We start from the raw sequence: 22,866 nt of genomic DNA on the forward strand, positions 1-22,866 counted from the left end.
AGACAATCATATTGTCTGATTTTTGAAATAATTTATTTGCAAATTATGGTGGAAAATAAGTATTTTGTCAATATCAAAAGTTCATCTCAATACTTTGTTATATATCCTTTGTTGGCAATGACAGAGGTCAAACGTTTTCTGTAAGTCTTCATAAGGTTGTCCCACACTGTTGCTGGTGTGTTGGCCCATTCCTCCATGCAGATCTCCTCTAGAGCAGTGATGTTTTGGGGCTGTCGCTGGGCAACACGGACTTTCAACTCCCTCCAAAGGTTTTCTATGGGGTTGAGATCTGGAGACTGGCTAGGCCACTCCAGGACCTTGAAATGCTTCTTACAAAGCCACTGCTTCGTTGCCCGGGCGGTGTGTTTGGGATCATTGTCATGCTGAAAGACCCAGCCACAGTTCATCTTCAATGCCCTTGCTGATGGGAGGAGGTTTGCACTCAAAATCTCACAATACATGGCCCCAGGGGTGTTGCTAGGTCTGCAAAAGATCTGGGGCTAGAGCCCATAGCAGCAGTCACCATTCTTTTTGCCTGCCCGCGGGGGGGGGGGGGGGGAGACCGGTGGTAAGCAATTTTTCATGGGCGATGGCTGGTGTTGGCGCTTCAATCATCATGGCATAATGGTTGATATGGTGTCAGGGTGATTGAAGTGCATGTTTTCTATTGTTACATTCTAATATATAATGAAGTGGTTCAACTTACCATACTGTAGAATCAGTGGGAGCCCTGGGTGTGTCACTTGCCACATCTCCTGCCACCATATGCAGCGTGTCACTTGCCACTGTTGCCTGTCACCAGATGCAGCGTGTCATTTGCCACTGTCGCCTGTCACCAGATGCAACGTGTCATTTGCCACCGTCGCCTGTCACCAGATACAGCATGTTACTTGCCACCGTCACCTGCCACTAGATGTGGATTGTCACTTGCCATGTCGCCTGCCACCCGGTGTGGCTTGTCACTTGCCACTTTCACCTGGCAGCAGATGTGGATTGTCACTTGCCACATCACCTGCCACCATTTGCAGATTGTCACTTGCCACGTCTCCTGGCACCATTTGCAGATTGCCACATCTTCTGCCACCATTTACAGATTGTCACTTGACACGTCACCTGCCACCATTTGCAGATTGTCACTTGCCACATCTCCTGGCACCATTTGCAGATTGCCACATCTCCTGCCACCATTTGCAGATTGTCACTTGCCACCTCACCGGCCACCAGATGTGGGTTGTCACTTGCCAACTGATGTGGATTGTCACTTGCCATGCCAGCCAGTGCCACCAAATGTGCATTGACGCTGCATTGGTGGCAAGCTGACAGCACTCGTGCATTTAGTGAGAGCGGTGATGCGGGGCGAGCAGTGAGACCTGATGTCATCTCGCTGCTCCCCGCCGCATCTCCAACATTGAAGCAAAGGGGTCTGGCTGCAAAGTGGAACTGCACAATGACAGGAAGCACGTGACCTCCACTCCACCGTGCTGTGAGGGCGGAAGAGCGCTGATGTGTGGCGGGCAGTGAGAGATGATGTCATCTCTCTACTGCTCGCCGCACCTTGCTCCCAAATTGAAGAGGCACAGCCGTGAAGAGCGCTCATGTGGAGCGGACGGAGAGAGATGTAATTTCCGCTCGTCCGCCCGCTCGCTTCTCTCTTTTCCTCCGCCTCTCTCATGCAACCTGCTGGTTAGGCAGGGACCCTGTGGCAAGAGACTCGGGGCTATGGGCCTCAGATTTGGGGCTATAGCCCCAATAGCCACCCCCTAGCAACACCCCTGCATGGCCCCATTCATTCTTTCATGTACACAGATCAGTTGTCCTGTTCCCTTTGCAGAGAAACAGCCCTAAAGCATGATGTCGCCACCCCCATGCTTCACAGTAGGTATGGTGTTCTTTGGTTGCAACTCAGCATTCTCTCTCCTCCAAACACGACAAGTTGTTTTTCTACCAAACAGTTCTACTTTGGTTTCATCTGACCATATGACATTCTCCCAATCCTCTTCTGGATCATTCAAATGCTCTCTAGCAAACCTCAGACGAGCCCGGACATGTACTGGCTTAAGCAGAGGGACACGTCTGGCACTGCAGGATCTGAGTCCCTTGTGGCATAGTGTGTTACTGATGGTAGCCTTTGTTACATTGGTCCCAGCTCTCTGCAGGTCATCCCCCCGTGTGGTTCTGGGATTTTTGCTTACTGTTGTTGTGATCATTTTGACCCGACGGGGTGAGATCTTGCGTGGAGTGGGGATCGAGGGAGAATATCAGTGGTCTTGTATGTCTTCCATTTTCTAAATATTGCTCCCACTGTTGATTTCTTCACACCAACCTGCTTGCCTATTGCAGATTCAGTCTTCCCAGCCTGGTGCAGCTCTACAATTTTGTTTCTGGTGTCCTTCGACAGCTCTTCTCTCTTTACCATAGTGGAGTTTGGAGTGTGATTGTTTGAGGTTGTGGACAGGTGTCTTTTATACTGAAGAAGATACAGGTCTGTGAGAGCCAGAAATCTTGCTTGTTTGTAGGTGACCAAATACTTATTTTCCACCATAATTTGCAAATAAATTCTTTCAAAAACCAGACAATATGATTGTCTGGATTTGTTTCCACATTTTGGCTCTCATAGTTGAAGTATACCTATGCATTGGTGTCACCAGGGTTGGGCCTGAGGGGGCAACGACGCCCCCAAATTTCCTGTGTGCCCCCCCATGTGCCCCCCCCAAGTTACGTCACTGTAATAACAGAATAATGGCCGCTGGCCAGCGCCGCGGCTGTCCGAGTGCAGTCCGCCCGCTTAAATGACTCGCTATGACTGTCAGTCTCTGAGCCAGTAAGCAGGGCTAGCCCAGGTGACGTCGCACAACAGCTGTTATTTATGGGAGTTGTAGTCCGCAGCGGCGACTGCGTGCAGAAGCTCCCTGCTCCCGCTCCCGGGGGGGTGGAGTTAGTCTAAGGAGAGGAGAGCAGCGCAGCCAGCCTGAAACTGCGTGCTACAACTCCCATCGCCACGGTCAGATATTGCCTGGCCTGCCTGCACACCACGTCAAGTGGCTGGCCTGGGCACGCCTGGTGGCTGCAGTACAGAGTACTGTGGAGTGGAGACCCCAGGAGCAACATCACTGACCGACCCCACGAATGGAGGAAGCAGCAGTGCAAGGAAGGAGAAGGTGGAAGAGAGAGGACCTGTCCTATCCTGCTGACAGTGCTGAGCTCTGAGTCTGCAGAGCAAGGTGAGAGACCCTGACACCCCCACAGGATCGATCCCCCCCATACACCTCATCTACCTTGCCCATCATGGCCTGTGATTCCTGCTGGGAGTGGGTTTATTTATTTTTTAATAAAAATGTGTGTGTGTGTGTGTGTGTATATATATATATATATATATATATATGCTATTATAGTTAATATTATGGTTGGTCCCCTACTTTTGTCCTTGTCCGCCCATGTGCCCCCCCTAAATATGAAAGCTAGAGACACCACTGTACCTATTATGACAATTACAGGCCTCTCTCATCTTTTTAAGTGGAAGAACTTGCACAGTTGGTGATTGACTAAATACTTTTTTGCCCCACTGAATATTATATATATATATATATATTATATATATATATATATATATATATATATACACAGCTGTGTATTGTTCCTGTCTAATCATGCAAACATTGTTTGGAAGCATCTGCTGACCTACTCTTTTTGATCTCGTTGTTTAATCGTGTACACCGAAATGCAGCTTCCAGCAGAACATGGTCACCAATATAAATATGTGAGGAAGTAAATGATAAAGGTGGAATCTTTATATATAACAGCTGTGGAGAATTGCAGGTTACGGACCCATCCCAGGACAACTGATGACTGACCATCGCAGATGAGATCCAGTGCAGCTGCTCACCATACATTTACCCAGGCCTGTCTGAGCCCCTGTAATTAAGGGGTCCACCTTTTCCGGTAAGCGCACCCTTATGATTAAGTATATGACATCTGATACGTTACGAAAAAGGGACCAGCCTGCCTGTGACAAGAGGATTTGAATATATGTTTTGCCATATGGACTTTTAATTTTCCTTACCTGTTTGCGATGCACTTGCATTTGTTCTTTAGGTGTTGGAACAACCATGGAACAAGAGGCTGGAGCTGAGAGGAAGCAGTGCCGGAAGCAGGATTTTTGGAGGAGAAGGAGACTTCCTTCTTTTTCCAACTGATTTGGGGTTCATGTGCCTGAGGCCGGGGAAGTCCCAAAATGATAGGGAACATAGGAGACAGGATGATGAACATAGGAGATGGGATGATGTCAAAACGCAGGAACTCCTGATGACCGGAGTCTGTGGTAATAAGAATGGGTCTTGTTTCTTGGGTGATAAGTCCGGAGCGGGGGAGAGACCCATCAGCCAGGTGTACCCGGAAGCTTTGTTTCTTGGTTAACAGATGAATATGTAAGCTAGCCGCTAGTGCAGCATCCAGGAAGCAGCTGCATGCTCCAGAGTCAATTATGGCTGGCAGGCGGGTATCTTTTTCCATTAACTGTAGGGAGACAAAGAGGGTAACATAAGTCTGTGAAAAAACAGAGGCTTGATAGTTCATGATAACTGGTGAGTAGGACTTACTAGGTCTCACAGGGCAAGTGCGGAGGAAGTGACCAGTCCCTCCACAGTAGAGGCATAGATTGGCCTGTCGCCTGCGTAGTCTTTCTTCTGGAGTGAGGGGAGCCCGGACCAATCCCAATTGCATGGGCTCGACCTCAGAAGTGGTGGAGACTGGAGAAGCTGTAAAAGGTGGATGGATGGGGGTTGGTTTAGGAAGCATCCAGCTGGGAAGAGGGCCCTGGAAGCGTTCTGAGCGCCGCTCCCGCATGCGCCTGTCCAATTTGGTGGCTGTTTGAATCAAATCTTCCAAAGTCGCAGGCTTCTCCATCCTAGCCAACTCGTCTTTAAAGACTTCAGATAACCCTTGACGGAACTGATACTTAAGGACAGGCTCGTTCCAGCCGGTATCAGCTGACCACTTCCGAAACTCAACCGTATAATCCTCTACAGGCCTGCGCCCTTGGAACAAGTTATGCAAGGTAGCTTCGGTTGTGGCTGTGCATTGGGGATCGTCGCAGAGTTGCCCCATGCTTTCAAAGAAAGAGTCTATTGTGTTTAATACTGGGCTCCTCTATTTCATCAGGCTGTGGGCCCAGGCTTGTGGTTCATCAGCCAGGAGAGAAATAATAAAGCCCACCTTTATCACCTCAGAGGAGAAAGTCCTGGGCTGCAATGCCAAATACAAGGAACAGGCATTTTTGAAGGCTCTGAACTTCTTGCGATCGCCAGAAAATCGCTCTGGTATGGGGACCCTAGGTTCTGGGGTAGCCATAATTACTGTAGGGTTAGATGCAACTTGAGAGGAGGACCCGTTGGCGGGCGCAGAGGCAGAGGTAGGTGCTGCGGCTGGATCGGCAAGTTGTTGGAGATGACCATCTATTTGGGTGTAGCCCTTCTGCAGTTTCTGAACTGCATCAGTAAGTGCCGATACTTGCTGGCACAGGATCTCAAGGGGAGAACGCACTCTGTCGACCTCTGACATGGCTGGTTTGTACTATCAGAGATGTACTTACCGAGGCCGAATTGCCGAGAGCGGTTCATCCTTGCGACTCAGCGCAGTCTGCCCCCTGGAGGTGAGACAGGGAGTGGATGGCACAAAGAGGCACAGGCTACCCAGAAGGCAGGAGGTAACTTGCGTGTAGACCTTGCAGGAAAGAGTAGCTGTGCAGAGACTGGCAGATGGTATAATTTACTGGAGCAGGTACAAGAGAGAGTCCAGAACCAGGCTGAGGGTTAAACACACAGGAGCAATATTATATACGCTGAGGTAAGGTGTCAGGAGGAAACAAGGAAAGTCCACGATACAAGCAGAGGTTCCAGGGCAAGGAGACAGTAGGCAAATCCGGGTCACAGGCAGAGGGTCAAACACTGGAGAAGAGCGTAATCCGTAATGACAGGCCAAGGGTCAGGTCCAGGAGAAGAGCAGAAGAGTCGAGGTCAATCCGGGTCACAACAGGTAATCAAGTAATAAGCAACAGGAACAGGTTTTCACAGGAAGCTGAAGACAAACCAGCAATTTGTGTGCCAGAGTCACTTTTATAGGCCAGCCCCAAGGGTCACGTAGGGCGTGCGCCAGTGCGCATGTGCATGCGTCGGATTGCCGGGCCGTGAATGCGCATGCGCCGGAGCACCGTTCCGCCGCGCATGCGTGCAGGAACACGACTAAAGCCCCTGGAAGCAACATTCTCCTGACAGCAGCCGTAGTACAGTTGCTACTACTTTTTTGGTGGTGTACACAGTACACAATACAGTACAGCTATAGTACAGTTGCTATGACTTTTCTGGTGGTGTACACAGTACACAATACAGTGCAGCCGTAGTGCAGTTGCTACTACACTTCTGGTGGTGGACACAGTACAATGGGGTCATACTTGACATACATTACTCTTTTTACCCCAGAACCTTCACCTTACATGTTACCAGTGTGGATCCTTCATTCATTGAACACCTATGTAAGTGGCCCTTTTTACTTCCCGGCTCCTCTCTTTAAGCTCCTCCCTCAGCTCCCGGACCTGAGTTATTGGGTGGCCAGCTGCTTGTGGACCTCTTGTAGTTCGCATTCCTGTAACATGTGAGTATCCTTGGGGGCTTAGTGGCTGCTAGTTTCCTTCATACGTTTATTTTGCTCCTGTTGCATTTTTTGCACCTTACCCAGTCTCTTATCGTATTGTCCCCTTTTCTTCCCCTTTAGACTTTGGTGCTATATTGCCCCTGAAGAGTGTTTGATACACGAAACGCGTCGGGCTTACGACAAGCGCCATACTTATTATAGACTTTTTTAGGTTTATATATCCACAAGTTTTTAATGTTTACCTTGTGATCTCATGCTACTGCTATAAATCAATTTTTCTCATTTGTTTTATCCTGTACCATTTGGGGGCTGCTCATTATGTTCCCCACTCAACAGGCAAGATGGGACTGTTCATATGATTGGATATTATTACCTTTTTTGTAATTTATTTGTGTCTTTATGTATCAATAAATGTTTTACGTGATTGTGATTGTCCCTCTGGTCTCATTTGCCCACCTCATTTAAAGTCCCAACCTCCTATTTTTGTATACGCACAGGGATGGAGACTTAGTGTCTCATCTAAAGTCCCAATCTTTATTATTTTTTATCTTATTTATCCGATATAGGGATGGAGGTGTGCTCTGAGACCCGGGGGCAGTCATTAAATTGTATATGTGTTGCCTATAATCTTCATGGGACTATTATTGCATGATTATGTCATTGTGTTAATTTCATATTCATTTTTACCTAATGATTCATCTTTTTAGATTGTTCCTTTGGCCTCATTTGCCCCCCTCATTCAAAGTCCCTATTTTCTTGTTTGATGTTAGTGCAGGGATGGAGACGTATAGTCTCATTTAAAGTCCCCACTTCATTTATTTACTCGATATAGCGATGGAGGTCGGGCTTGAGTCCATCTGGAAGCTCTATTACGACGGTACTCACCTTACAAGGCATTTGCCTTGAACCCTTAGGTTTTTTCCCCCCCGTGTTAGGGGGTTTGCTTAAGATCATCACAATAATTTTATATTGTTCCCATGTGTGTTTTTTTTTTTTTTTTTTTTTTTCGTTTGGTAGTTTCTTTATACTCTTTCTTCCACTCTTTTCAGCTCCTTCCCTCCATTTTGGAGCGATCATGTGGTATGTGTGCCCATAGAGCCTGCTTTTGGTTGGCTGCCTTCTGTTCAGTGTCCGGGAGCTGCGAGGCACATCTGGGATCCCTCCCCTTTCCCCCCTCGTCCGCTATGGCGGGTGCGGGTGTCTGGGGCGGGTTTCCCATTGTGCGTCGGCATCACGCCCCCTCGTCATGCGCGTGACCTCTGCGTGAGTGTCCCGGCGCTGACGTTGTGTTTTCCTCCTCATGCGGACACGTGGAGGGCGACTTCTCCAGCAGCTGTGAGCGGCGGTGGCCGCTGCGCTGGTATGAGTTTCCCGCCAGCCTGTGTCTGCACTACGTGATGCTGGGGGGAGTTTCTCTGATTGGGGCGGGGATTGGCTGTATAGATAGGACTCATACATTTGTTTTAGCCTGCTCTTACACAACAGGTCCATCACTGGGTCAGACATGCTTGGCTACTCCATACCACCCTTAGGTAAGGGGGACATTCTTTAGATTATTATACACCTCTCTGCTATTAGGGGCTCCAGCTTTATATGGGGTCATACTTGACATACATTACTCTTTTTACCCCAGAACCTTCACCTTACATGTTACCAGTGTGGATCCTTCATTCATTGAACACCTATGTAAGTGGCCCTTTTTACTTCCCGGCTCCTCTCTTTAAGCTCCTCCCTCAGCTCCCGGACCTGAGTTATTGGGTGGCCAGCTGCTTGTGGACCTCTTGGAGTTCGCATTCCTGTAACATGTGAGTATCCTTGGGGGCTTAGTGGCTGCTAGTTTCCTTCATACGTTTATTTTGCTCCTGTTGCATTTTTTGCACCTTACCCAGTCTCTTATCATATTGTCCCCTTTTCTTCCCCTTTAGACTTTGGTGCTATATTGCCCCTGAAGAGTGTTTGATACACGAAACGCGTCGGACTTACGACAAGCACCATACTTATTATAGACTTTTTTAGGTTTATATATCCACAAGTTTTTAATGTTTACCTTGTGATCTCATGCTACTGCTATAAATCAATTTTTCTCATTTGTTTTATCCTGTACCATTTGGGGGCTGCTCATTATGTTCCCCACTCAACAGGCAAGATGGGACTGTTCATATGATTGGATATTATTACCTTTTTTGTAATTTATTTGTGTTTTTATGTATCAATAAATGTTTTACGTGATTGTGATTGTCCCTCTGGTCTCATTTGCCCACCTCATTTAAAGTCCCAACCTCCTATTTTTGTATACAGTACACAATACAGTGCAACCGTAGTGCAGTTGCTACTACACTTCTGCTGGTGTACACAGTACACAATACAGTGCAGCCGTACTACAGTTGCTACTACTTTTCTGGTGGTGTACACAGTACACAATACAGTGCAGCCGTAATACAGTTGCTACTACTTTTCTGGTGATGTACACAGTACACAATACAGTGCAGCTGTAGTACAGTTGCTACTACTCTTCTGGTGGTGTACACAGTACACAATACAGGGCAGCCATAGAACAGTTGATACTACTTTTCTGGTGGTGTACACAGTACACAATTGCAGTGCAGCCGTAGTACAGTTGCTGCTACACTTCTGGTGGTGTAAACAGTATCTAATACAGTGTAGTGTGGTGTTGCAAAACAAAATATACATCTTGTCCAAAAGGCCACCAAGGAGAGGTAGATGCTCACAGGCCACTAAAAGAGGGCAAGCAGGCTCTGTGTCTACAGTCAACAGTGCTGGTCATGGACATGCTGCATCCTCTGCAGGTGGCCGTGGGGCACGCTTGTCCTTTTTTTCTGCTGCTGGTCATGTTATTGAGCCAGAACATGCAGAAGAGTTGGTGGAGTGGATAACAAAGTCGTCCTCATCCTCCTCATCCTCTGTCACCCGGGCTCAGAGTAGTTTGCCTTCCAATGCAGCTGCCAAAGCGGCCTATTCCACTGACTCCTTGTCCACAGTCACTCCTTCCGTAGCCCCATCATCATGCACGGAAGAGTCCCCAGAACTATTCAACCACAGTGTCAGATACATGCTGCTGGAGGATGCGCAGCGATTTGAAGGCTCCGATGTTGGTTCCCAGGTTGAGGAAGGGAGTAACGTGAGCCTAGAGAGAGGGGGTGCCCAAGAAGGACAAGAAACTGGCAGTCATGTTCCCCCAGCTGCAGCATACTGCCAAGTTTGCTCCAGTGACGAGGAGGGAGGGGATGATGAGGTCACTGACTCTACTTGGGTGCCTGATAGAAGAGAGGAGAAGGAGGCACAACTCCAACGAGGCAGGATGTCCTCTAGGGGGCAGCTTAAGGGCAGCCACCCTATTGCATCACACCGCAGAGCTCCGCAGGTACAGGGCGCTGCTGACTCCCTGCTGACTTTGAAAAGTTCCTTGATGTGGGCCTTTTTCGACACGTGTGCTGCAGATCGCACCGTTGCTGTTTGCAACCTATATCTGAAGCGGATCAAGCGTGGCCAGAACAGCAGCCGCTTGGGCACCACATGCTTGATCAGACATATGACGACCTGCCATGCAGTCCGTTGGCAACAGCACTTGAAAGACCCACGTCAAAGAAAAAGGCAGACTTCTCCTTGCTCCTCATTTGGGATCTCCAACCCCACTATATCTCCAGTCCTCTCAAAAACCTTCACTGAGAGAAATGAAGGTATAGCAATAGGTGCCCCAAGTACTTGCAGCCAATGTGTTGGAAGTACACCACCATCTGATTTTAGCAAATTTCCCTACCCCAGTTGCTGAACCGTAAAAAGAAATTCGGTCCCAGCCATCCACATGCTCAGTGTCTGATTGCTAACTTGGCCAAATTGCTAGCACTGCAAATGCTGCCTTTTCAGCTGGTAGACTCTGCCCCCTTTGTGGAATGTGCAGGTTCCAAAACGCCATTTCTTTTCACGGAAGGCCATTCCATCTCTTTACCGGCATGTGGAAGGCAATGTTTTGGCCTCGTTGGACAGGGCAGTCAGCAGTAAGGTGCATATTACCGCTGACTCATGGTCCAGCAGGCATGGGCAGGGACGTTACCTTTCCTTCAGGGCGAACTGGATAACTCTGCTGGCAGCTGGGAAGCATGCAGGACAGGGTTCAGTATTGTTGGAGCTTGTTCCACCACCAAACTTCCAAAATGCTAGTGGGGATTCTGCCACAGCTCTCTCCTCCACTCCTTCCTCTTCTTCTTCCTCTATGGCCTCTTCTGCAGATTTGTCCTCTAAACCAGCGGTGCTCCGTAAGCGTTCAAGGGGCTACGCAAGCAGTCAGGCAAAAAGATGCCATGCGGTGCTTGAGTTGGTCTGCTTAGGGGACAGGAGTCACACTGGGGCAGAGTTTCTGTCAGATCTGCAGAGGCAGGCTCAGAGGTGATTGACGCCACGCCAGCTTCAACCAGGAATGGTTGTATGCGACAATGGTACCAACCTTCTCTCTGCCCTTCCGACAGGGACACTTGACCCATGTTCCATGTTTGGCACACGTCCTGAATTTGGTGGTGCAGCGGTTCTTGAGCAGGTACCCAGGCTTACAGGATCTCCCAAAGCAGGTCAGAAATAACTGTGGTCATTTCCGCCAGTCATACAATGCCAGTGCTCTGCTGGCTCACATTCAAAGGGAATCTGTCAGGTCCCTAACTTACCAGACAGGTGAGTCCGCTTTGGGCAGAGGGTAGGCTCCCTTACGTATCCGACTTGGGGCCCCTGATAGAGCAGACAGGAAGCCTGCGAGTACGGAGTGGTATGAGGGCCTGTTGTGAGGATCCTGGAGAGAGGTGGTCTTTCAAGCAGCAGGTAGAACTCAGGAACACTGGAACTGATGCTGAGCAGGAGCTTACTAGGCAGGTCACACACAGGCAGAGGTCAGCAACGGGCTGGCAGCAGAGGTACAAAAGGAGCAGGCAGAAGCGGGGTCAAACAGTCTGGGGTCGGGTTCAGGCAGCGGTCAAGGAAGTCCAAAAGGCAAGCCGGGTCGTAACAGGTTAAACTTCAGAGATACGGAATACAGAGAGGATCCCGGAACTTAGGCACAGAGCTGTTGATCAGGCAGCACTGAACAGGAATTGAGGCAGACCTAAATAGGCCGATTGGCGCCAAACGCCGTGCTCGTGCGTGCGCCGATTCGCCCATGCGCCCGCGCACCTGCACGCGCCCGAGCGCGCCCCTGAACACCGGCGTGCACGTCAGCACTACCAGGCACGCCCGCAGTAACGTGAACGCGCGTACGCATGCGCGCCCGGACGCCACCCTGCACGCCATAGCCGGCCAGACCAGACACGCCGGTGCCCCCAGGAACACGCGCCCCAGCACGCACAGAAACACGCGCACCAACGCGCCCCGGCGCGCACCGGCGTCCAATCAGGTAACCTCTCTGACAGAATGCAGCTTGCCCACCAACCGCCTCATTTGTGAAATGCCCACCAGGTTGAACTCAATGTTGGCAATGCTGCAGCGGCTGCAAATGCAGAAGAGGGCCATCAATGAGTACCTGTGTGAGTATGGACCAGGACAGGGTCAGGGGAGCTTGGCTTCTTTTCGCCATGCCAGTGGCTACTGATCAAGGATGCATGCACTGTCCTGTCACCATTTGAGGAGGCCACAAGGATGGTGAGCAACGTGCATGCATCAGTGTCACTGTCCCTCTTGTCTTCCTGTTGGAGCACACGCTTCGTGGAATAATGGACAGCGCACTTGAGGCAGAGCGTTTGGGAGAATGGGTAGATGGGCACCTACAGCCTTTAGCACACAGATTGCCTGGCTACATTAGAGATACGAGCACAGTCCTATCCCATATTACATCTGTCAAATGGACATCTACCTATGTGTGGGCTACACTGGATGTGAGGGCACTTTGTTCGCTGATCCCCCATTGCAGGCCATCCAATATCATCTTCAACGCTATAGCTCCTATTCTCAGGAGCTACAGGAGTTTATTTTGTTAAGCGTTGAGCTCTTAATAAAGCACAATTATTTTTTATTTGATGGCGTGTACTATGTCGAGCGCTCTGGGGCATCAACGGGTGCTAGATTCTCCCCGTCCATGGCGAATCTCTACATGGGTTAGTGGGAGGAACAATTTTTGTTCTCTCCCAGCAACTTCTTTGGCAGGCAGATTGTATAGTATGGTCACTATATTAATGACCTTGTGATGGTATGGAATGGTGACACTATAGGATTGCATGAATTTTGGAAATGCCTTAATGACAATCAGTTAAATTTGGATTTTTCAATTGAGTATGATGTTTTCCGTATCAACTTTTTCGACATCACTCTACACTTTTTGCAGCCAGTTGTCATCCATCCCACACCATCAATGCCATCCCTTATGGGGAGTTTATTTGAGCTAAACGAAGCTGTTCAACAGACTCAGCCTTTGAGCTGGAATGCAAGGTCATTCATCAGGTCATTCATCAGCGCTTATTGGACCAAGGTTATAACGAATCTGTTATACACCAAGGACTGGAAAGGGTTTTGATAATGGACAGACAGGAATTACTGTCAGATAAGCCTAAAACAAAGAGAGAGTATAAAAATAAGAATAAATCACGTTCGTATCCCATAGACTTTAACGGTGTTCGAGTGTTCGAACAAATTGGGGGGGGGGTGTTCGGCTCATCCCTAGTCAAGATATGGAAATTCAAATATATAATAGCAATAAAAAAATTAATAATAGCACTTATTGTTTTATTCGCTTGAAAGAGTGGTTTACTTCCGATCCTTGACTTTTCTCAGTTCTGTCTTTTCATTTATTTTGAGAACACTTCTTATATACAATGTTATAACCCATGTCTCTGTATTCATATTCTATTCAAAACTAAGGCTAAATTCACAGTTGTTTGTATATGTTTGACTCATGGTTGCAGTGCAACCCTATTGACTTGAATGAGTACATTTGAAAGGCAGTGCCCCCTGTCAATTTGACATGCTGCATTAAATTTGCCACAGCCCCCTTTAACTGAACTGAGCTAAACCACCTGCTTTTACTTTTACTACACCTTTTACTACCCCAAACTAATTATACAGTCACTTTGACCTCAACGTTGGCCATAGCAACTCTTTTACTTTCATTTCTGCAGCTCAGCACATAGTGATCACCCTCCCAGCAGTGATTCCTCAGATTCCAAGCCTTCAAATCTCTAATATAAACACAGAGCATCTACGCAGGATGAAGGAAGAGTAGAGTGCTAAGGCAAGTGATCTGCAGCCAGTTGAGAGGCCCTCCACTGTCAGAACTGTCATGTGGGAACCCAGGCCACAGTTTAATAGCATGCAACTTCTCCGGAAGATCCAGCTACCCGGTTCTGGTGGGTGTCTCCTGTGTGCCTTGGGCCCTGGATCCCTCCAGCTGATTACCTTACCAGAGCTACCTTGGACTCCACTAAGAGGGATGCTTTTTTTCTGGCACTTCAGAAGTAATTTTTCTGTACTAGTAGTATACTTAAACGATATATACATCAAACTAAATTGAGGGGACAAATGGGGATTAAAGAGGAACAGAGGGACTTTTTTCCAAAAGATGGACAGTCTTTTTTTCCTTGTATGGCACATACTGTATAGCTTTGTTTATGTATAGAAATTATAACTTGAAGTGTTATACAAAGATGTCAGCCAGGAATTTTTGTTTTCTGATTTTCTGATTGACAGGATTCTGTGCCCTTGGCAGCGTGAGGAGAGTCTTGTAGAGAATACAGTGCAGAATAAATATGTATGAGAGAGTCACTGAGTGGGAAGATGCTAGAGAGACATAAGGAGATGACCCTGATAGTAACTGTCTGACATACACAAAAATATAATGATCATTAATTGGATTGTTCAGGGACAGTAACCTATAGTAGCCATATCAGTACTAAGGAACAGGATCTGTGCTTAGCTAGTAATAAAAATGCTGGAGACGGGTGACTTTACCTTTCAGCTTTTGGGGATGTAAAGGAGGGGCACATCTTAGCACAGTATGTAATTAAAGGGCACACCACTAGCCCTAGTTACACGGACTATAAGGCCTTATACACACAAGGTGTTTAGTCCAGCTGTATGAGATTCTGGTATTTTGCTGTGGGCGGAAGGCTGCTGGCTGCTGAAATCTGCTGTGACTGAGTGGTACCTAGTTATATGCACACCAGCTGAAATTAAAAATATGAAAAAACTATAGCCATCCAGAGGAGAAGTTTAGGACAGATCTTCATGGAGCTAGATACCAAAAGCACCAAAATTCTAGAGCAAGTCATGCTTCCCTCTGCTAACCAGCTTTATGGAGATGCTGATTTCATTTCCAGCAGCACTTGGCACCTGCCCACACTGCCAAAAGTACCAATATCTGGTTTAATGATCATGGTATCACTGTGCTTGATTGGCCAGGAAACTCGCCTGACCTAAAACCAATAGAGAATCTGTAATTTATTGTCAAGAGGAAGATGAGAGACACCAGACCCAACAATGCAGACATGCTGAAGGCCACTATCAAAGCAACCTGGGCTTCCATAACACCTCAGCAGTGCCACAGGCTGATCGCATCCATTCCATGCCGCATTGATGCAGTAATTCATGTAAAAGGAGCCCTGGCCAAGTATTGAGTGCATACTATACTGTACATGGACATACTTTTCAGTAAGCGAACATTTCTGTATTAAAAATCCTTTTTTCTTTATTGGTCATGTAATATTCTAATGTTCTGAAATAGTGAATTTTGTGTTTTCACTAGCTGTAAGCCAAAATCATCAAAAGTTAAAGAAAGAAATGCTTGAAATTTATCACTGTGTGTGTAACACATCTATATGAAATATACGAGTTACAAAAACAATTTTACTTTTTGATGATATTCTAATTTTATGAGATGCACCTTTATATCTAGTTGGCTTCCTGCAAGCCCCAGGGGACCTGCATTGGCAGCCTTGTGGTCAAAGTGAATTTGGTCTAGGTCTATTTTCCCTTTGCTAGAAGGTAACTGTACTCCATGACAAATGGAAACCATTCATTGAGATTGTGTATTTTCTAATTGTTGTAAGATTAATATCATATATCTCCCCCTGATGAAGATTGTGCTTCTTGTAATTGTAACGTGTGTGGGGTTCTTTCCAGCAGGATCACCATTTGGAAATTCTCTGTATATAGTTAAGACCTGCCACTTTCAGGGTTATCTTTATGCTTTTATTGTAGTGGAGATATGATGATACCAGTGCTCATATTTTAAACAATATGTTGATTTTAATTTGTGTAACAATAACATTTTCATACATTTTTTGACACCTGTGTTTGCCTGACTTACTTCTTGCTGCATGAAAGCCCCTGGGGGAATTCAATTACATTTTATTGTGTGTTCATTGGGGTGGGCAGCACCTCCGTATTTTTATCTCCTATTTGTTTATGTTCTTGGGCTTAGGAGATACAGAATGGTCCCAGATAACCTAATAAACAAAGGCCAGGTTGGCTACAGCCAAGCTGCAAAAACTAAATTTAGACTGGGGACATGGCAGGATTCCTACACACTATTATTATTACAAATAATTGCTATTTTTTTGTTTCTTTCTCTATGTCCTTTTCCCAGGCAACAGAAAACTTTGCAGTTTTGTGGCTTCTCCTCAAAAAGGAAATCTCATTTACGATCTCTTCCTCTTACCCTGCACAGCAGTACTGGCTACTGGTGCACTAGAAATATTTAACGTTCACATATCTTTGGATACAGACATAGTTTTTTTTTCATGGATTTTGCATGGCATGTTCACTGAGGTCTAGGTTTATTCAGCTTTGGTGTTATTTTTTTCTTATTGTATAGTACATGACAACGTTTTTCATTGCGGATTGAAAAACATTTCCTGTTTCCTCTATTTGCTTTGCCTACATACCGATAGTGCAAAGATTTTTTCAAGCAAATATGTGGATAAAAACGTATCTGCTACAAAAGCCACTTTCAGTTTTTACATTCACGTTGCCCTTGTTTATTAATTAACATCAGTTCAATTTATACCTCCAACCCCTTTTCAGAAAGCTGAAGAAAAACTGTATAAAGTTGAAGGCTGCTCAGTGCAAGGACACTGGGCGGGTTATTTACGACAGGCAAATCCAGTTTGCACTATGAGTGCAAACTACAAGTGCCAAGTGCAAAGAAATTGCACTGAAAGTGCACTTGGAAGTGCAGTCACTGTAAATCTGAGGGGTAGATCTGAAATGAGGGGAAGCTCTGCTGATTTTATAATCCAATCATGTGCAGGCTAAAATGCTGTTTTTTTATTTTCCTTGCATGTCCCCCTCGGATCTACAGCAACTGCACTTCCAAGTGCACTTTCAGGGAATTTCAAGTGCACTTGTAGTGCAAAGTGGATTTGCCTTTTGTAAATAACCCCCAGTGCACCATAGCTGCTCCCAGAGTTTATTTCCTACTATGATAGATTCAGCAACACCCATTGCTCTACTAGTTACTAACTGTTCTTGACCATTGAAATTATTTTGTACTGGGAGAAATGTGTAGGCTGACATTTTTGACTCCTTTCTGAAAATATGAGTTGCCTGTCTGTCTTTAAGCTGGCCTTACACTTTAAGATTTCTCTCTTGCTGCCTCGCCAGCTGAACAAGCAAAATCTATCAATCTCCCCATTCACACTAAAACAGCATGGATGTATGAATCTGCAGTGATGGCTATTGTATTCTGACAGCTGGCAGAATACCTGAACAGTGACTGTGTCTGATTGAATGCAGGTGCTGTTCAGCCGAGAACGTCTGTGGTGCCGAAAACCAGGTGATGCCCACAAAATGAATTTCAACCGACTCAGTAGGAATAAGCAAAAATTCGATCCATGTATGGCCAGCTACCAAACATGCATGCAGGAAGCAAAGTAATGGTGATGCTAGAACAACAGATCAGCATACTTGTTCTAGATCAGTACCTGAGAAAGTATTGAACCCATTGGATCAGCTAGGCAACTCACATTTTCAAAAGGAATGGTCACCAATGACAGACTTTGCATTTCCACATTACAGGTTTCCAACCATGTAGTAGTTTCCTACACAGATGAAGGTAGGTCATCTAATAATCTTGGAACCTCAAAACTATATTTGTATCTTGGGTGTGGAGGACATGAACCAACTGACGCTCTGTGAAATGGGTGTAAAGGACATGACGCAACTGGTGCTCTGTGCAATGGGTGTATAGGACATGAGCCAAATCGTGCTCTGTGCAAGGGGCGTAAAGGACATGGGTCAACTGGTGCTCTGTGCAATGGGTGAAGAGGACATGAGCTAACTTGTGCTCTGTGCAATAGCTGTAAAGTGCATGAGCTAACTGGTGCTCTTTACAATGGGTGTAAAGGACATGAGCCAACTGGTGCTCTGTGCAATGGGTGTAAAGGACATGGGTTAACTGGTGCTCTGTGCAATGGGTGAAGAGGACATGAGCCAACTTGTGCTCTGTGCAATAGCTGTAAAGTGCATGAGCTAACTGGTGCTCTTTACAATGGGTGTAAAGGACATGAGCCAACTGGTGCTCTGTGCAATGGGTGTAAAGCACATGAGCCAACTGGTGCTCTGTGCAATGGGTGTAAAGGACATGGGTTAACCGGTGCTCTGTGCAATGGGTGTAGAGGACATGAGACAACTGGTGCTCTGTGCAATAACACATACTTCCATTGCACAGAAGCACTACTTTTCACCCTCTCTATGTAACCTATACAAGGTAATTCTCACCCAATCATCCAAAGCGTTGCTCTTATCCATCGCTATTTTATGGGTACCCTGCGACAGTACCATCTCTTCTGCATAATTACAGTTATGCATTTTTCTCCTGATGCCTTTACTATTGAAATCAATGAAAGCACATAAAATCGCATCTCATTGTGCATCAGTAACATGTGCTGTTGCTCTTTTTTAACATGGCTTGCAATGCAGTTTTCGATGTCAAAGCCTGTAATAATACACATCAAACACACACTGACGTGCATCATAATGTGTTTTTGTTTGCGTTTTTACGTGCATCAATGCTTTTTAAGGCATGCATTGAGATGAATTTTTGATACGTTTCTATTTATTCCAATAAAAAACTAATCAAGCAAAAACTAAAGGATATGAGTCCAGCCTAAAGCTTTTCCTGTTGTGTTATCCTGAATTGTAAGTGACAGTTCAGTTTCACTTCCAGTGTTGTGCACACATTGAGAAAGTGAGTTAAATATTAACAGTATGTATCAGCTGTGCCTGCACTGCCTGTCAGTCACATGAATCCTGCACAGTATAGACTACATTTCAGCTCTTACCTTTGCAGTCCCTTGGGATTCTCCTGTGGGATACCCCGTGTTTTAGGTGGAGCAGGCTCTTGGGTTCTGTCTAAGCAGCTGTCAGATGGAAGAATACAAGGAAACTATTCCCCTTCATCCGGGTTGTGCTTCTAAAGCTGTGCTGGTGGTGCAAACACAGGCTGCTTGTAGGCAAAGTCCACCAGCTTTAAAGGCGAGATTTTCCTAGACTTACTAGAGGGGGGTTAAGGAGGAGATTGTGCTGTTAACACTTAGCATAGCAATTGCTGTCACCAGGATAAAAGGGAATGGTGTATAACAGATAACAGCAGCATCTGCACTGACATGATATGAAACCTGTTGCTGAGAAAAGAAAAGTATAGTTATATTAAAGTAATAAAGCAAAAGGGTCACCATGGTAGCCAGGCAACTAGCATTTTCATAACAAGTGATTAAAGAAGAATTCCAGGTATGGATATTTTACACAGGGTTACATTGGTCTAGCTTGCCCAATGTAACTATGTATATACCATACCTGGCTGATGCCCCTGGAAGCTGGAAATCATGGAAGCAGAGGCTTCGGCCAGGTATGATATACGTATGTAAAGTTAAATTGGACCAAGCTGGAACAATGTACCTATGTATACAAAATGTAACCTGCAGGACAGATCTAAAGGAGACTATAAGGGCAGAAATATGGAGACTACCACTACTGTCTTGTTTTAGAAGAGAAGTGAGGTATATGAAAAAAACAAACACATACACTCACCTAGGTGGATACAACATAGATCCAATGTTGCATCTGTCCCCCTCTGCTTCAAAGACTGAGAACTGAGAGATCACATCACCACTGATCACTCAGTTCTTGGTTTTCAGTGGGCAGAGAGCAGTGACTTCAGTCTCCGGCTCTGTGCTTTGCCCCTTCAGTGCTCACTGGAGTGCTGAGCTATGAAAGGGGCAGGAGCGGCTGGCTCATGCTCTCAGTGGCTCACTGATGCCGGTCCAGACACGTGGGCAGGTCCTGACATTAAAGCTGGCATCTCTGCAGAGCCTGGTCCAGCTGAATACGGGTAACAAGAGTGCAGAACTAAGTGCACTCCTGTGATCCCCAGGAGGAGCAGGGCCAAAAGAACTTTGGCCCTTCTTCTCCTTTCAGGCTAATCACAAAAAGGAGTTAAGCAGTGTTTGGCATGCATGTTTGAATTCTGACAAGTGGCCCCCAACAGTAAGGTCACAATAAAAGGCAAATGTTTCTACACACGGTGTGAATACTCAGTCCCATGTTTGTCTAAAGTAGCTGAGCTTTGCACTGCCATTAATGATGCATACAGTGTTTACCTGCCTTTAAACTAACATTGCTTCCCTTTCGCTAGGATACACAAATATGGTTTTCAGCTGTGTAGTTTGCATAACAATCACATGACATCACCCAGTGCAGTGGATAGGAAGCTTTTTTAGTCTGGTGTCTATCCACCCAAAACATCCTGCCTGTTACATTCTATTGATAATTATCTCTGGATAGTATCTACTGGTCTTTTCCGATTGAATCAGTGTTCCGCCTATCGCGGTCTAGGAGGCGGGGCTTTGTTATAGTGAGTGGACGGCCGCCAAACAGTTCAGACCCAAGCTCCATGACACAGCGCGTGGGAGATACCCGTTCTGTGTAATCAAGGCACTGGCGTGGCTGTAGATGGGCACAGATGAGGCTGCATTGTTGGCACAGTGAGGCTGCATTGTTGGCACAGTGAGGCTGCCTGCAGATGGGCACAGTGAGGCTGCATTGATGGGCAATGATTTTGAAGGCTGAATTTCATGGGCAGAGTGAGGCTGCAGATGGGCAGAGTGAGGCTGCATTGATGGGCATAGTGAGGCTGCAGGTGGGCACAGTGAGGCAATATTTGTTGGGCACAGTGAGGTTGCATTGATGGGCACAGTGAGGCTGCAGATGAACACAGTGAGGCTGTCTGCATTGTTGGCACAGTGAGGCTGCATTGATGGGCACAGTGAGGCTGCATTGATGGGCACTGATGAGGCTGCAGATGGGCACAGTGAAGCTGCATTGATGGGCACGGTGAGGCTGCATTGATGGGAACAGTGAGGCTGCATTTCATGGGCACAGTGAGGCTGCATTGATGGGCACAGTGAGGCTGCATTGATGGGCAACGATGAGGCTGCAGGTGGGCACAGTGAGGCTGCATTAATGGGCACTGGTGAGGCTGCATTTCATGGGCACAGTGAGGGTGCATTGATGGGCACAATGAGGCTGCATTGATGGGCACTGATGAGGCTGCAGATGGACACAGTGAGGGTGCATTGATGGACACTGATGAGGCTGCAGATGGGCACAGTGACGCTGCATTGATGGGCACTGTGAAGCTGCATTGATGGGAACAGTGAGGCTGCATTTCATGGGCACAGTGAGGCTGCATTGATGGGCACAGTGAGGCTGCATTGATGGGCAACTATGAGGCTGCAGGTGGGCACAGTGAGGCTGCATTAATGGGCACTGATGAGGCTGCATTTCATGGGCACAGTGAGGGTGCATTGATGGGCACAATGAGGCTGCATTGATGGGCACTGATGAGGCTGCAGATGGACACAGTGAGGGTGCATTGATGGACACTGACGAGGCTGAAGATGGGCACAGTGAGGCTGCATTGATGGGCACAATCAGGCTGCATTGATGGGCACTGACGAGGCTGCAGATGGGCACAGTGGGACTGCATTGATGGGCACAGTGAGGCTGCATTGATGGGCACAGTGAGGCTGTATTTGATGGGCACAGTGAAGCTGCATTGATGGGCACAGTGAGGTTGCATTGATGGGCACTAGTGAGGCTGCATTGATCTTTTGTATCATGTCCACAATCTCTGATCATCTCCTGTATCATGTCTGCAGTCTCTGACCATCTCCTGTATCATGTCTGCAGTCCACTTGACATCCGGCCCATAGCCGAATGACGGCTACAGCACGGACCTCAATTTCTTTTCCTCGCTCCCCGTGCGCGCTCACGAGCGCGCATCAGGGAATTTCTGTGCTGGCGTGTACCTTGGACACAGCCAGTCACAAATCGCTGTAAATGGCCAATCACAGCAGCCGTTTACAGCGCGATCAGCTTGGCCAATGAGAGATGATCTCAAATGTAAACATATGGGATTATCTCTCATTGCTGACTCTCTCTCCTCACACAGAGACCGCGGGGAGAGAGAGAGAGGATCTGACAGCGATCTGTGCTCCAGTGAGTGTTCACAGAAATTACAGTGTCAAAACAGTGCCCAAACAGTGCCTCATCAGTACAGTGCCTATTTGGGATTCGTGCCCACCTGTGCCAATCGGTGCCCACCTGTGCCATCGGTGATCAGTGTCCATCTGTGCACATCTTTGCAATCAGTGCACATCTGTGCCACCTCATCAGTGCCCACCTGTGCCACCTCATCAGTGCCCACCTGTGCCACCTCATCAGTGCCCACCTCTGCCAATCAGTGTCCATCTGTGCCGCCTCATCAGTGCACATCTGTGCAATCAATCAGTGCACATCTGTGCTGCCTCATCAGTGCCCATCTGTGCCACCTCATCAGTGCACATCTGTGCAATCAATCAGTGCACATCTGTTCCGCCTCATCAGTGCCCATCTGTTCCGCCTCATCAGTGCCCATCTGTTCCACCTCATCAGTGCCCATCTGTGCCACCTCATCAGTGCATATCTGTGCCATAAATCAGTGGCCATCTGTGCAGTCTCATTAGTGCACATCTGTGCAATCAATCAGTGCCCATCTGTGCAGCTTCATCAGAGCCCATCTGTGCTGCCTCATCAGTGCCCATCTGTGCCGCCTCATCAGTGCCCATCTGTGCTGCCTCATTAGTGCACATCTGTTCCACCTCATCAGTGCCCCTCTGTGTCACCTCATTAGTGCCCCTCTGTGCCACCACAGTGCCCATCTGTGCTCATCAGTGCCGCCTCATCAGTGCCCAT

The 22,866-nt window shown here is 47.1% G+C and overlaps 1 protein-coding gene across 2 annotated transcripts in view; it reads right to left on the reverse strand.

Annotated features, from left to right (window-relative positions):
- The window catches only part of RDH5 (retinol dehydrogenase 5), a 99,359-nt gene that overhangs the window by 41,133 nt on the left and 35,360 nt on the right, over positions 1 to 22,866 (reverse strand). Inside the window, exon 1 of one of the 2 annotated variants that reach the window (XM_073614010.1) lies at positions 18,915 to 19,113. The exons of the other annotated variant lie outside the window; for it this stretch is intronic. The gene's annotated coding sequence lies outside the window, so the exon portion shown is untranslated. Of the gene's footprint in view, positions 1 to 18,914; positions 19,114 to 22,866 lie in introns of those variants that run through there. 2 annotated transcript variants of the gene reach the window in all.

This window comes from Aquarana catesbeiana, linkage group LG02, assembly GCF_042186555.1.
Source record: "Aquarana catesbeiana isolate 2022-GZ linkage group LG02, ASM4218655v1, whole genome shotgun sequence".
Lineage (NCBI taxonomy): Eukaryota > Metazoa > Chordata > Amphibia > Anura > Ranidae > Aquarana > Aquarana catesbeiana.